Genomic DNA, 14,176 nt, shown 5'->3' with positions numbered 1-14,176 from the left:
CATAACATATGACCAAATATATTTAATCCTTCACAAGTATTTTTCTCAATATTATGGCATTTTTAAAAATATTTGTTTGGGTAATAAATTAGATGGACATAATTTTAAAACTAAAATTACAAAGTTATTTGACTTACGTAGGAATCATCTCAAGCATTAAGCCAGGCACACAAGAACCAATGGCTGTACAAAACTTCTCCCTTGAAGCAAAATCAAGGTCATAATTTGCATAGCAGCTCATCAGCATAAAATCAAAGGTCAACTGGCTCAAGACTGAGTATAATTTTATAATTTTTTTAAAATTTTTATTCATGATAGACACAGAGAGAGAAAGAGAGGCAGAGAGACAGGCAGAGGGAGAAGCAGGCTCCCTGCGGGGAGCCCGATGTGGGACTTGATCCCGGGTCTCCAGGATCACGTCCTGGGCCAAAGGCAGGCGCTTAACCACTGAGCCACCCAAGGATCCCCTGAGTATAATTTTAATACAAATAATTGTCAAGGCAAGTGTGCACTAAGGTAAAAGCACTGCCGATGAGGAACAATTTCTGCTCATGAATTTAATTTTGTTGAATCAGTTGACCAACTTCATAGGCAGGTACATTAACTTAAACAGAATTTAAACGGTTCAACTATTGCACTATTAAGTAAGTACACGTTTGCAAATCTAGAAATTCTTAATTATTTCTATTACCGTTTCCAAAATTTAAAAAATGCAGTATCATGCATATTTTTATTTGCTGAAAGAACTAAATCTGAACCATTATCCTAGTTGTAAACTCAATCTCTCCACCCCTAAAAATCCGAAAGTTTTCAATATTTACCGCACTGCCATTAGAACATCCTAACTAATAGAAAAGAGTTTGCTTTTGCTAATAAAATAAAAAACAAGCTATTGGTTTTTTTTAAAGCTATTTCCTTCTAATGTCACAATAAACTCCAAATCTAAGTCCTAAGGGACTACGCAGGCTGTGGAACAATGGGGACACCTTCCTACTCATTGGGCAGTAAGAGAATGTGGAAAAGAAACTGCCAGAGAAGAATTTTAGAATGAGATCCGTAATGGCCTGTGACATTCTGTCACAGTTACTTATTGATTTTATTTGAAGACAATCACTAGAGGGTTTGTGAGAAAAAAAAAAATTATGACCTTTTCTTTTGGAGGGGAATTAAGGGAGCTTTCTGAAGAATCTATTTTAACCTTAAAATACCAACACAAAATTATTTGGTTAATCTATTATCCCTGATACTGCATTTCCAATGCACATGTGGACTTTTTATGATTGTCTCCAACAGTTTGACACGGTTTGGGTCTGTTTTTGAAATGCAGGCATTTGCAAAGCTGCCACAGCCAATTATTTGTAGGGACGAACAGTATAAAAAACTGTCCATAGGCATAAATGCTTTTACAAATTTGTGAATTTTCCCAAAACGAGAACAGTATTGTTGAATATTCAAAAGAAATGTGTGGGGGACGCCTGGGTGGCTCAGCAGTTTACCGCCTGCCTTTGGCCTAGGGTTGATCCTGGAGACCGGGGATCGAGTCCCGCATCGGGCTCCCTGCATGGAGCCTGCTTCTCCCTCTGCCTGTGTCTCTGCCTCTGTGTGTCTCTCATGAATAAATAAATAAAATCTTTAAAAAATAAAAGAAAATAAAAAATAAAAGAAATGTGTGGGGGTTAAGGGCTCTCTAAAATATTTTGTTTTATTCCTAGTTTCGATTCTACATAATAAGGATAAATTATGGAGTAAAGACAGGAAGGTAATTCAAAATAAATAAAATGCTTCTTTCAAATTTAAATTAAGGCCAATTATACAAATGCTACTATTCTTTTAGAAAGCAAGTCACTGCAATGCTTCAAAATGTGGGAGAAGACATTTAGCTTCTTTATTGGGTGCCATGATTTGCATAGGTACAGACATTTTAATGCAATAGTTTACAGGCAGTGAATTCTCATCCAGAGTGCAACCTAAATTTGTTTTCTGGATCTAGGCAATTCATCAGTATTTTTCAAACTATGGTGTCTCTGAATTACCTCAGAGAGAATCCCGGAATCATTTTGGAGTACTAGATATCAAAAATCACATTAATCTCGCATTTCCACAATCTTACTCTGAGATCTTTATGCATAATAAAACCAAAGAGACACTAAATTAAGACAAATAGTATGTGTGCTCTGAGAAGGGCTAACTCCATGTTTTACCATGAAGAAATGAACTGATACTTCTGCAGTAAAGAACAGAAAATGAAAATCTGACTTCTCCAATCTTAGGACATAAGTTGCACTCAAATATTTTTAGAAAAAAAAATGTTATATATATATATAGCAAATATGATATATATATAGAAAAATGTTATATATACAATATTTTTTCTAAAAATATTTGAGTACAACTTATGTTGTACTCATACATATATATATATATATAATTGCCCTCAAATATTAAGTAATTCAAATTATTCAATAATAACCTACTTAGAATTAGAATGATAAATGCACCTATCTGTACGTAGTTCAGTTCTGAGTCTAGTGAGAAATAACCACCAACCACTGTCATGTTGAGACTTAACCAGAAAAAGTCCTTCTCCCCCACTCACACCTGTATGTACATTGAGGTTATTCTCAGTAGTCTAAGAAGGGTCAGTTTAATTTCCAAAATTCACAAATCCAAGCCAGTTGGAGGTATAGACTTCAGAACTTTAGAGAATATGACTGGGAGAAAACTAAGAGCTCAGAAGTCCAGTCACTTCATTTTACAAGAGGTGAAATCATAGACATCATCGTAGGATAAGCAAAAAGCCAGAATTCATGATGTTGAATTCATTACTTTTTACTACTATCTAGATCACACAATCTCCTTATGTTGTTATCTTCTAAGTCTCTTAAATAATACAATTTCCCTTTCAACAACTTTTAATTGCTTGTTTGGGCTACTAAGAATAATCTTTCTCATGTCTAATATTTTATATTCACCTAGCTGTGTTACAAATTGTATATCCCATAAACTGAATGAAGTACAGACATTAGGTACATCAGCATCTCACCAATGTTTGTATCATTTAGCCATGTAACTACTTTTAAAATGCTCATTCCTGGGAGTGCCTGGGTGGCTCATTGGTTGTGCATCTGACTTCTGATTTCGGCTCATGTCATGATCTCAGGGTGGTGGGATCCAGGCCCTCGAGGGGCTCTGAGCTCAGGGGGGAATACGCTTGAGATTCTCTTGCCCTTTCCCTTGGCTCCACCCCCATGCGCTCACTCTCTCTCTTTCTCTCTAAAATAAAAAAATAAAGTAAAATAGTCATTCCTAAATCAATAAGGTGGGTTTTTTTTAAAGATTTTATTTATTTATTCATGAGAGACCCACAAAGAGAGGCAGACACAGGCAGAGGGAGAAGCAGGCACCCAGGGGACCCAATGCGGGACTCAATCCCGGGGCTCCAGGATCACGCCCTGAGCCAAAGGCAAACACTTAACCGCCAAGCCACCTAGGCGTCCCTAGTAAGGTGTTTTAAAATAAACTTTTCTGGATGCCTGACTGGCCCAGTGGTTGAGCATCTGCCTTCGGCTCAGGGCAAGATCCAGGTCTGGAATTGAGTCCCACATTGCGTTCCCTGCATAGAGCCTGCTTCTCCCTCTGCCTGTGTCTCTGCCTCTCTCTGTATCTCTCATGAATAAATAAATAAAATCTTTATAAATAAATAAATTAATTAATTAATTAAAATAAAATGAACTTTTCTCAGGACCTCATGCCTACATAATTATCAATATACTGTGCCTGAAAGACAGAATTAGATTTGGAATTTACTAAGGATTGTAAAGGAAAGGAAATCCAAATCTTACAATTTGCATATTCTATGCTTTCACATAATTAAACTCAAAGTATGACACATAAATATTTCAAGCAGTGAAGACTTGGAATGTTTTACATCCACTTTTGAAAATTATTTTTATGCTGAAAAGAATACAGATAGCATCATTCTAAATCTTTTGGATAAAATACAACCAGCTAATTTGATCTTATAAGAATATGAGAGTCCAAAAGAATGGATCATCTCCCATTTCCATTTCCAAATAGGACAAGACAAAACCCACTAATGTCTTGGGCAGTTCAGGGGCTTCTGAAGCTTATGTGGAGAATTTCGCTTTGAAGAACAGACAACGGTTGGGGCCTGGCAACTTGCCTTCACATGGATTTGAGGCGCAGACCTGTATCATGTGGCTACAAAATTTAGAACTCTGGGCACAAGCTATAAGAAACCAGGCTTTAGTTCATCATTTGGAAGAATATTCTCACATTCAGAGTTGTTTGAAATCAGAACAGTCTGCCTCATATGTTCTACTGAGGATTTAGGCACCACACAGAGAGCTGTTTGTGTCGGTGTCATTTGCTGAAAGTAAAGGAAACCACAGCTTCTGCGTTGCCAACTCACAGTGCAGCACACACTCTGAGCCACCATCATGGTACTTCAGTCTGACATTTTCTCAAAAAGTATTAAATCCTTTTGGAAGACAAAAAAACATCAAAGAATATAAGGCGCCTCCCTTAATAGATGGTCTGGTATCAGCAGCGCATTAAACTACAGACACAATTAAAACTGTTATTTCCTGTGCAGTTTTTATCCTCAAGGGCGAGTGTAAAATTTGTTACATATACCAATGTGGATCAAGTATAATTTATATATTTGCTGGTATTTATCAAACACTTAATATGTATCTGGTACTGTTCTCAGGATGTTACATGACTTCATTTAACTCTCACGGCTACTGCTCTATTATTATGTCCTGTTTTATGAGGAAAGAAATTGAGAGATGGGGGAGGAGGAGTTACATCATACACCCAAATTCTTACTGTGACAGGGAGTCAGAATTTGAACCCTGGCAGTCCAACTCCAGAGCCTGCCTCTTAACCAAATGTGCTGTGTCACTCATATCCATGTAGGCTGCCAAGGCTGACCCAGGCACTAGACAAAGTGAATAATGAAGTATCTGCAACTACAAAAGAAGCATGAGCAACCATGTGCAATGAGAACACTCATTTGAACAAAATTATTATTTCTTCTTTAAGAAATGTCTTTAAAAGAAATACAAACTATAAATAACCCCAGATTAAAAAGAACTAAAAACGATTTTGTTTTCACCACAATTATCAATAGTTTTATAAGCCACAGCATCTTTAAGATTGAGAAAGTGTGTGCATTTACTACACTATATATATACATACATATATATACATATATACATATACATATAGGACATAAATATAATTTAAAAATAAGGATCAACCAATAAGGAACAGTTTGGTTAACATGTATGATGACTACAGAATTCCTGTCTTTAAAAGGTAGAAATGCAGAATATGAAAATAAAAACCATGAGAAATTTTCATTCTAGTATAAACAAATTAACTATCACTCGAATTTTTTAAAATAAAAAGTTGAAAGTAGGCCTAAAATATAGCCATGACACAAATACATCTAACCAATTTCCTATGCATTATTGATAAGCAATTTCCTAGAAGGGAAGGATCTGTGATAAATACTGAATCATGGGTTTCTTTCAGACTCGTGGTTAAGAAGTGAAGAGTTATGCCATCCGAAAGGAATATCAAGATAGAAATCTTGAAGAGAGGTCAGAGAAGTCAACATAAGGGACAGCAATCAAGTTTCCCCAATTAAAATGGAAAACAGAGAAGGAGGCAGAAATGGCAAGAGATACAAAAAGCCGTGTCATAACATGAAATGTTTAAATCCTTTAGAAGTGGGTATTTCTAAATGTATTGTCTGAACCAGTACATGAAGGGAGGTTAGGAAGATGAAGTAGCATTATTCTCTTGGCCTTGGGATAACCTGAAAAGAAACACAAGTGACCTAATGATTTCCATGGCTTCTAGAGAGTTTTGATTAATATTCTTTTTCTGTGGCTTAAGCCATTCACACTATGACAAAAAAAGACATGCATGGACATAACACAGCCCAAAATACCACCCCGGGAAAGTGATTTTGCAACTAGTACAACCAGGTGCTTCCATACTGTAAAGGTGACAAATGTCACCTTAAGAATCTAAACCCAAAAAAAAAAAAAAAAAAAAAAAAGAATCTAAACCCAAATTTGATAGTCTGATAGCCTTCATTGGTGAAATGGCTGGACCTCAGACCCCTATTAAGCTACCACCTCCATACATACTCCTCTTGGCTCTCCCCATGAAGTGTCCCTACAAGCTCCCAGGAATAAAATCAGGATGCTGTTCCTACGTGGCTCTGGCTGCTGCTGAGGCTGCTGGCTGCGGCCCTGCTCCAGGTAAACGCCAGCTGCTCTGCCAAAAATGCCACCTGACCTAAGGCTTATTACGACTCACTCTGTGCCAGAATGACCACCAGATGAGGACTTGAAACCTGCCCAGGCGGCTGCTCGCTGAGCTGCTCCTCTGCTCCCGGCCACTGCTCAACCCTTGTTTCAATCTGATGACGTCACCTTGACCCTCTACCACACCATTCTCTCTTCTCTAATATCAATTAGGAAACTAATCTGTTCCTCTAAGTTCAACTTTCTTACAGGATGCCCTTGGAGCATGAGGTGCAGGAAAAAAAAAAACAAAAAAAAGTTCCACATTTTTTCAAACTTTACTAGGGCAACAGTGTCCCTTAGGTGAACAAGCAAGAAGGTGAGTACAGGTTCAAGAAGAGAAGACTGAGCTAATACCATCTGCCCCTTTAGTCATGGTTGTGGAGTGCAGCTCCACAGTGATGATACCATTAAAAAGATTTTTTTTTTCTTGCGGGTAAAACAGTACATTCTGATAATTTGCTTTCCTCTACCACTGTCAGCCACAAACTGCTGGCCCAAGTTTATTAGATATATCAGGTACGTCTAAAATTCAACTCTGGAAAGTTTTAATTTATTTCCTGAGAGCTTTCCTGCTTCCATAGAATTTATTGGATGAAATGAGATTAGATATATGGGTGGTATACTAGTTTCTGTTGATGTGTAAAAAATTTCCAGAAATTTCATGGCTTAAAACAATACAAATTTATTATCTCACAGTTTCTGGAGGTCAGAAGTCCAGGAGTGGCATAACTGGCTTCTCTGCAAAAAGCCCTCGGCGGGGGGGGGGGGAAGCCCTCAGGAGGTTGAAATCAAGATGTCAGCTGGGCTCCTTTCTCATTTGGAACTTGGGGTCCTCTTCCAAGCTCATACAGGTTGCTGGCAGGATTCAGTTCCTTGTGGTTGAAGGATTGAGGTACTACACTACTACGGGCCCCCAGCCATCTCTGCCACGTGGCCTTCTCCAAAACATGGGAGTTTGCCTCTTTAAGGCCAACTTGTGAACATCATCTACTCCTGTTTCTTATTTCTTTTAAAGGCTTAGCTTTTGGGTCAGATTCATCTCCACTATGATTAACTAAAAGTCAGTTGATTCAGGAACTTACCACATCTGCAAAGTACCTTTTATCATATAACATAATACAATATAGGGAATGATAACCTTGTATCCAAGGGGAGAAGATTAAAAAAGCTATGTGCACCAGGGGGCAGGGATCTTAGTCACCATCTTAAGATTCCTCCTAATATAGAAGATTGGCATTCTAATTATACATGCTAACCATATATGCACCTTGCAGTTCTTTCTTTTTTTTTTTTTTAAGATTTTATTTATTTATTCATGAGAGACACAGAGAGAGGCAGAGACATAGGCAGAGGGAGAAGCAGGCTCCAATGTGGGACTCGATCCAGGGACTCAGGGATCACGCTCTGAGCCAAAGGCAGACGCTTAACCGCTGAGCCACCCAGGTGTCCCAGCACCTTTCAGTTCTTTTTGCAGAACAGGTACATTTATTTCCTTGCTGAAAATAAGATCCGTTCTGCTTTTGCAGTTAAGCTATGAACTGTATTACCCCACATGCCCCATCAAATAAACACAGTCATAAGCCATTAGCTTTAAAGCTAAAAATAATCCTGAGTCCACTCAAGATTCATTCTACAATCATCTGGGTTGACTTTAGCATTTAGGGTACTTGGAGTACATACAAAATGACTTACACCAATCCTACTCCTGAGAACTTGAGGCTATTCTGGCATCAAGGTCATATATTTTCAACATTTTGGCATTTTTAATTTGACAGTGAAAAGAAAGCGGACGCCTCCTCCATGACCTTACTCAGGTTATCAGAATCGATACAACACTTGGTAACTAAGAGCCAATTGGCATAAGGTTTATAATTAGCAAAGAAATGTACATACTTTTAAGAAGTATGTCTTTGGATATGTCAAACACAGACTTTATTTCAGGTAGTTCATGACAGGTCTTCTTAAATGACTATCTTAATGAAACTACTTATAAAATTTTTTTAAAAATTATCTGCCATTAGATCTGCTTCCAACGTTCTCACATATCAGATGCCATTACAGAATTATGAAGAATTAATGCTCTTGCTAAAAAATAGTATTTGGGGAACACTAGTCAGGTTTCTATCTGAATCTGTGTCTCCTGAATTGCTACTCTAATTGCCCAAATAAATGTCTATTTAAAAATTAATTAATTAAAAGTAAAATCTACTACATCATGGGTATAATAAATACATTGTAAAATATAATAAATCATCGATGTCTCTTAGATAAAAGACAAACTGCTTCTAAACCCATATTAAAGGAACCGGGAACAGTCATTTGAAACTGAACAAATATTCTGAGTTGAAGTGAAAAAAATCAGATTTCTACATTTCCTTTATTTTCTTTCTTGATAGGATCTCAAAATTGGGTATAAACAATACGTGAGTGTTAAGTATAGTCATCATCTAAGTAAAAGCAAGAACAGCCTCATTACCAAACACCTAGTCAAGGGCGGAAGAGCTCACTGGTTCTTCTCATCAGCAACAGACAACCACTGAATGACCCCATGTGTGAGGCACACATCAGATTCAGTATCACTGAATCACTCAGTATCAACAGTCTTAAATCCAACTTTTACTTTGTTTCAACTGGTGCTGCCATCATGTTCGTTTTCAAACTCAAAAGTTTACATTTTCTTCAACATCTCACATCAACCACTGTTCATCCCTGTTGAGAGTTTTATTGATTGCCATCATGCAATTCATTCACCTTAATTTTCATTCTCTCGGCACTCCTGTGAAGAACCATGTACCAAGATCCTATATGACTGCATTAGTTTTCTAATACAACTATATTTTTGTCTGCCCCCAATTACCACTCTTTCCAAATTTTCATATATATGTATTTATTTATTTATAGATAAAAATAAATATATATATATATATATATCTGCTAGATTAATATTCCCAAATTCCTAATAAAAGGTCATGTTTCCCACATTGTATTTGAGTACCATTTTGCAGATTCTCATCTAATTAGTTTATATGCATTTTGTAATTTAAACCTTGCAACAATCTAGCTAAATAAATTCTTATTATCTTCATTTTGCAGAGGAAGAAACTTAATAAAAGGAACAACCGGGATCCCTGGGTGGCACAGCGGTTTGGCGCCTGCCTTTGGCCCAGGGCGCGATCCTGGAGACCCGGGATCGAATCCCACGTCGGGCTCCCAGTGCATGGAGCCTGCTTCTCCCTCTGCCTGTGTCTTTGCCACTCTCTCTCTCTCTCTCTCTCTCTGTGTGACTATCATGAATAAATAAAAATAAAAAATAAAAAAGTAACAACCAGTAAGTTTTCTAAGGTAGAGCCAGGTATCTGACTCCAAGGCTACTTCTTATAATCATCACTGTACTGTTTTTCATGTAAATTAACAACATGCACTAAAGCCATTACCCATGAAACTAAACCCAAATGCTTTCAACCTAGAACTCGAATATGCTCTTTTTAATTCCTGAAAATAAATGGATTACTCCCACCATTGCACTTTTCCTGTCATTTAGAATACTATTTTCCTTCACCTTTTCAAGTATGATTTATCTTTCAAGCTGATCTCAGGCTCTGTGCCTTCCATGAAGTGTCCAGATGACACAGGTTATTGTAATAGCTCCTTCTTTTCAACTTCTTGAACATCTATTTCATTTTTGTACTTATAAAAATGTCTTTGTATACTGGGGACATTTGACTTATGTGGCTGCACAATATGACATTTGCCTTATTGAGAGAATAGAAATTATTTAGGAATATAGATTTTGACTTTTCCCTTCTGCCTTCACAGCTCAAAGAAAAATACCTTATATTAGAAAGTGCTTTGTAGATGGTGGGCTCTCATTCAATGCAAACATATTAAGGACTCTCCATGGGCAAGCTCCTATAATGAGAATGGTGAGGTATACAGGGGTAAGTATACATGCTCCATGAAACTTTTTCCTTGCTATGAAACAATTTAGTCTAATTATGGGACAAATATGTATAATTTAGTGTATTTTTATACACAATAATCACGGTAAAACACACACTGTACATGTATGAGACACTTGGGAGGCTTAGTAAAATTATGTCAAGTGATGATCTACTCTATCATGGGAAGAGAAAGAAGAAATAGGAGTAGGGAAACACAGGTTACATGCTTGAGGAGGAGTAAATAGACTAGCCTCATAAAAATGTAACATAAGAAATGAAACAGTAGAAATTAATACAACAGTAGATGAAGCCAAGCAGGTACTCTGAACGGCAGGCTATGGATTTCAGATTCTCTTTGAGCTGCAGTATGGTTTTGAGTACCAGCTAATGATGAAGGCTACAATGTTGATGAGCCTACCACCATACAGAGCTGCTATTAAGATGAAAGAAGATAGTGTTTGTAAAACACCCAGCGTGGGGCCTGAGAAAACACAGACGTTCACCAGAGGATACCTTGCCATTGCTCACTGATGAGAGTTCTGCTTCATGCAGAAAAATCTGCCACAGGATGGGGACAAAGGGAGAAAATGGACACAAACTTGCAGTTCATGTGTCCCTGAAAGGACAGAGAGGCTCTGAGGCCACTAAAACTCAATACACATTTGTGGGGGCAGGAAGAAAAGCACAAGTTAATCTGTCTTCCCTCGAAAGCCACTGACACACATGCTCTCCCAGACGTGAAAAGGATGGGGAAAGAGTCAAAGCAATTCATTCTAAGTAGTCCTTCCTTTTAAAGTCACTTATTTGTTTTCCTAAAATGAACAAGAAACCCCTGCAGGTGAGAGATTCTTTCGGCAATATAGAGTGCTACCCCAGCCCCTTCCGGCAGCTCAGACACTGGAACCACTGTGCATAGATTATCACAGGCTAGTCATCTTTGCAAGTGCTGGGTTCCGAGAAAGAAGCAAAGTGGAAACTAACCATCTTGAGCCCATTTGGAGTCCCGTTTGGTATTCCCGTTTTTGGAGACAAACAACATGGAGTGCTTGAAAAGGTGCTCTCCCCTTCCACCCCAAAACAGGCTTTCAGGAGCCACAGTCATCTAACTACTTGCTCTTTTTACTTATCTGTTTAATTTCTGTAAATTGGTTTCCACATGATTCTCTTGCTATATTTATCCTCCTGTCATAATCCTATTGCTTTTTAACTAAATAACTGAGTGAAAAACTTTCTAAAACATCCCCAAATTCTAAGAAAATTAAATACACAATCCAATTGCATGGAGTTATTTTAAATAGTGTTTCACTCAGAAGGGAACAAAGGACTAAGCCTATTAGGCCTAAATTCTTTTGCTGTTGAAGAAGTGGGTTTTTATTTGGTTCAAAGGCTCTCAAGAGAACACTTTTTGGAAATGCAGCTAAAAATAAGCAAAAATATGTATTCCTGACTTTAAAATGTATCCTGAAGATTCCTGACTTTAAAATGTATCCTGAAGATTCCAAAAAGAGAACTAAACTCTCCTGCCTCATGTAACATCATTTTCTTCTCAAATAAATTTTATTATTAAAATATATTATTTTAGATAAATCTGAAGATAAAATGAAGAGATAGCCAGAAGTAACAATTATTTCTATTATACAAGAGAAAGAAATATAAAAGTAGGAAAGCTTTCTTTTATCTTTCCTATGCCTCAGATAAATGAATATACACATGGCAATCAGAAGAGTGGTTACAATCAAATTTTGTTGAAAGCAGGTCAGTCACAGATATGATAAAATTTCATCAGCAGCAGTTATATCTAACAAAGGTGAAAAGGTGAATTTAATAATCTCCCTGTGGCTGTTTTTCCAGCCTATCTTCAGTAGACTATAAGAGAGGATTCTGTTTCCTTAAATGTATCCTCCCCCTATACTCCTGTTTCCAGGACAGAACTAACGAAAAGAATGTTGTTTTCTCTCTTACATTTTCTTCTGAACATTTCTGGACACTTCATAAGTTTACATTCTTGTGAATAAATACAATGTCCTAGTTCTTACAGCTCTGGTCTAGGAAAAGTTGCTGCTAACCCAATGTCTTCTAGGTCTATATATCAAAAAATAAATTTTTGAAGCTTCTAAAACTTCCAAGAGTCACTAACTGTTAACACCATTCTGATTTATTACATTTATACTGATGTTTACATTATATTGGTTGCATTACCTTCTAGTGCTTACTCTTAGCTTTTTATGGGCTATCTCTACCATGCCATTTTCCCCATTTTAAAAGTCACTTTGTTTCTCCAATTCTGTAATAGAACTTTAAATGGTTGCTCACCGAAGAATCCATTATATACACGCATATGAACATGGATGCATGCACATATCGAAAATATAAGTTGAAAAAGATATCCCAGTACCAAAGACATAAGGCATTTGGCCATTTGTATTTTCATATTCTACTTTATTTCCCAAAGAGTTGAATTTAGGATTTTTATTTTCTCTTTGTTAGCATATCAACACCTGTGATTTTAAATGTGTTAGGTTTCCAGTGGGTCTGTATAATTGAAATGTCTGTTGAACTTGAATTATGACTGACAAATAACCAAATATACCTCACTACATTTTCAGTTGTACAATATGTGTCAAGAAGCCTCAAAGTCAGCTCTGCAGAACCTTTCAGGAGGCAAAAAGAAAAATGGAAATAATCTGGACCTATGATATAAAATTTGGTTTGGATCACTGCTTTGAGATAAACGAGTATTCTGAACCCCAGTTTTCCAATCTGTATTAAGCCAATACCCACTTCCCTGAGTTGCCATAAGGATTACTGAGATTACATGTGAAAAGAGCCAGTAAACTGACTTGCTTTCTCAGTCCAAGGGCTTCTTTTTCTTGGTTTCTTAGTCTTAATTTTATTTAGATTCAAGAAATTTTATCTGAAGTGTTTATTCATTTATATCAATTCAATTGGTTGCTTGAGATACTCCTCCAAATAAATTCCAAAGCAGAGAAATTGGTATTTTTGCCTTCTCAGCAAGAGTTTTTTTGTTTTTTTCCCCCTGTGTTTGTAGGCACACCTTTTGAATTAACTATTATAAAAAAGAGAAATAGAAGAGCAAAGAGGGGCTTTTTTTTTGTTTCCTTGTCTGTTTTTTGTTTTGTTTTAAATTATTGAATCCTCTGGTTGAAGCCAGAGGGAACACCCTCACTGCAGGGCCTCACTCCACACCACCTAAACACTATCATGTCAAGAGGTCAGACTCCCTCACCACCGCTCTGTTCAGCCACCAACTTGCTTTGTGTTTTCAGTTATCAAAGATCCATACCTTTCCTTGTTAAACATGTTTTATATTTTATTTTCTAAGTAAGATGCACCACCCTGTACCTTCCTTCTGCTCTGAACCAAGTCAGTAGGAAGTTGGTCTATCACATTTAGATCATTTAGATTAAAGATTAATAAAGAATCCCTCCTGCACAAGGAAAGGTCAAAAAAGCAATATATAAGATTTATAAGCAACTCTTCGAGGGTACACCTCACATACTTTGTGTGCATATCTGAAACCAAGGAATACACCCCTTCTATGTTTATGTAAATAACTTTTTGTTTGCATTCAGCTAGGTTTTTTTAACAGGTACTAAAATGAGAGATAATATTTTCTAGAAAGCTTTATATAGAAATTGCTGGCAATTCTCCTAATAGTAGTGTGGGGTAATATATAAGTTCAAGGTTTTATTTATTTATTTTTTAAATTTTGTTTATTTAAGTAATCTCTATACCCCATGTGGGGCTTAAACTCATGACCCCCGACCCCGAGATCAAGAGTTGCATGCTCTTCCACGGAGCCAGCCAGTTGCAACTACAAAATTTTAGATTAAAACTAAAATTAAGCCAAATCTCCAGATAACATCC

At 36.9% G+C, this 14,176-nt stretch overlaps 1 protein-coding gene across 6 annotated transcripts in view; it reads right to left on the bottom strand.

Annotated features, from left to right (window-relative positions):
- PCLO (piccolo presynaptic cytomatrix protein) overlaps positions 1 to 14,176 on the bottom strand; it is a 390,788-nt gene that overhangs the window by 294,333 nt on the left and 82,279 nt on the right. The gene's annotated exons all lie outside the window — the stretch shown is intronic.

Source organism: Canis aureus, chromosome 21 (assembly GCF_053574225.1).
Source record: "Canis aureus isolate CA01 chromosome 21, VMU_Caureus_v.1.0, whole genome shotgun sequence".
NCBI classification, from domain to species: domain Eukaryota; kingdom Metazoa; phylum Chordata; class Mammalia; order Carnivora; family Canidae; genus Canis; species Canis aureus.
The sequence above is the reverse complement of the archived record's forward strand: the minus strand, read 5'-3'. Positions and strand labels throughout refer to the sequence as shown.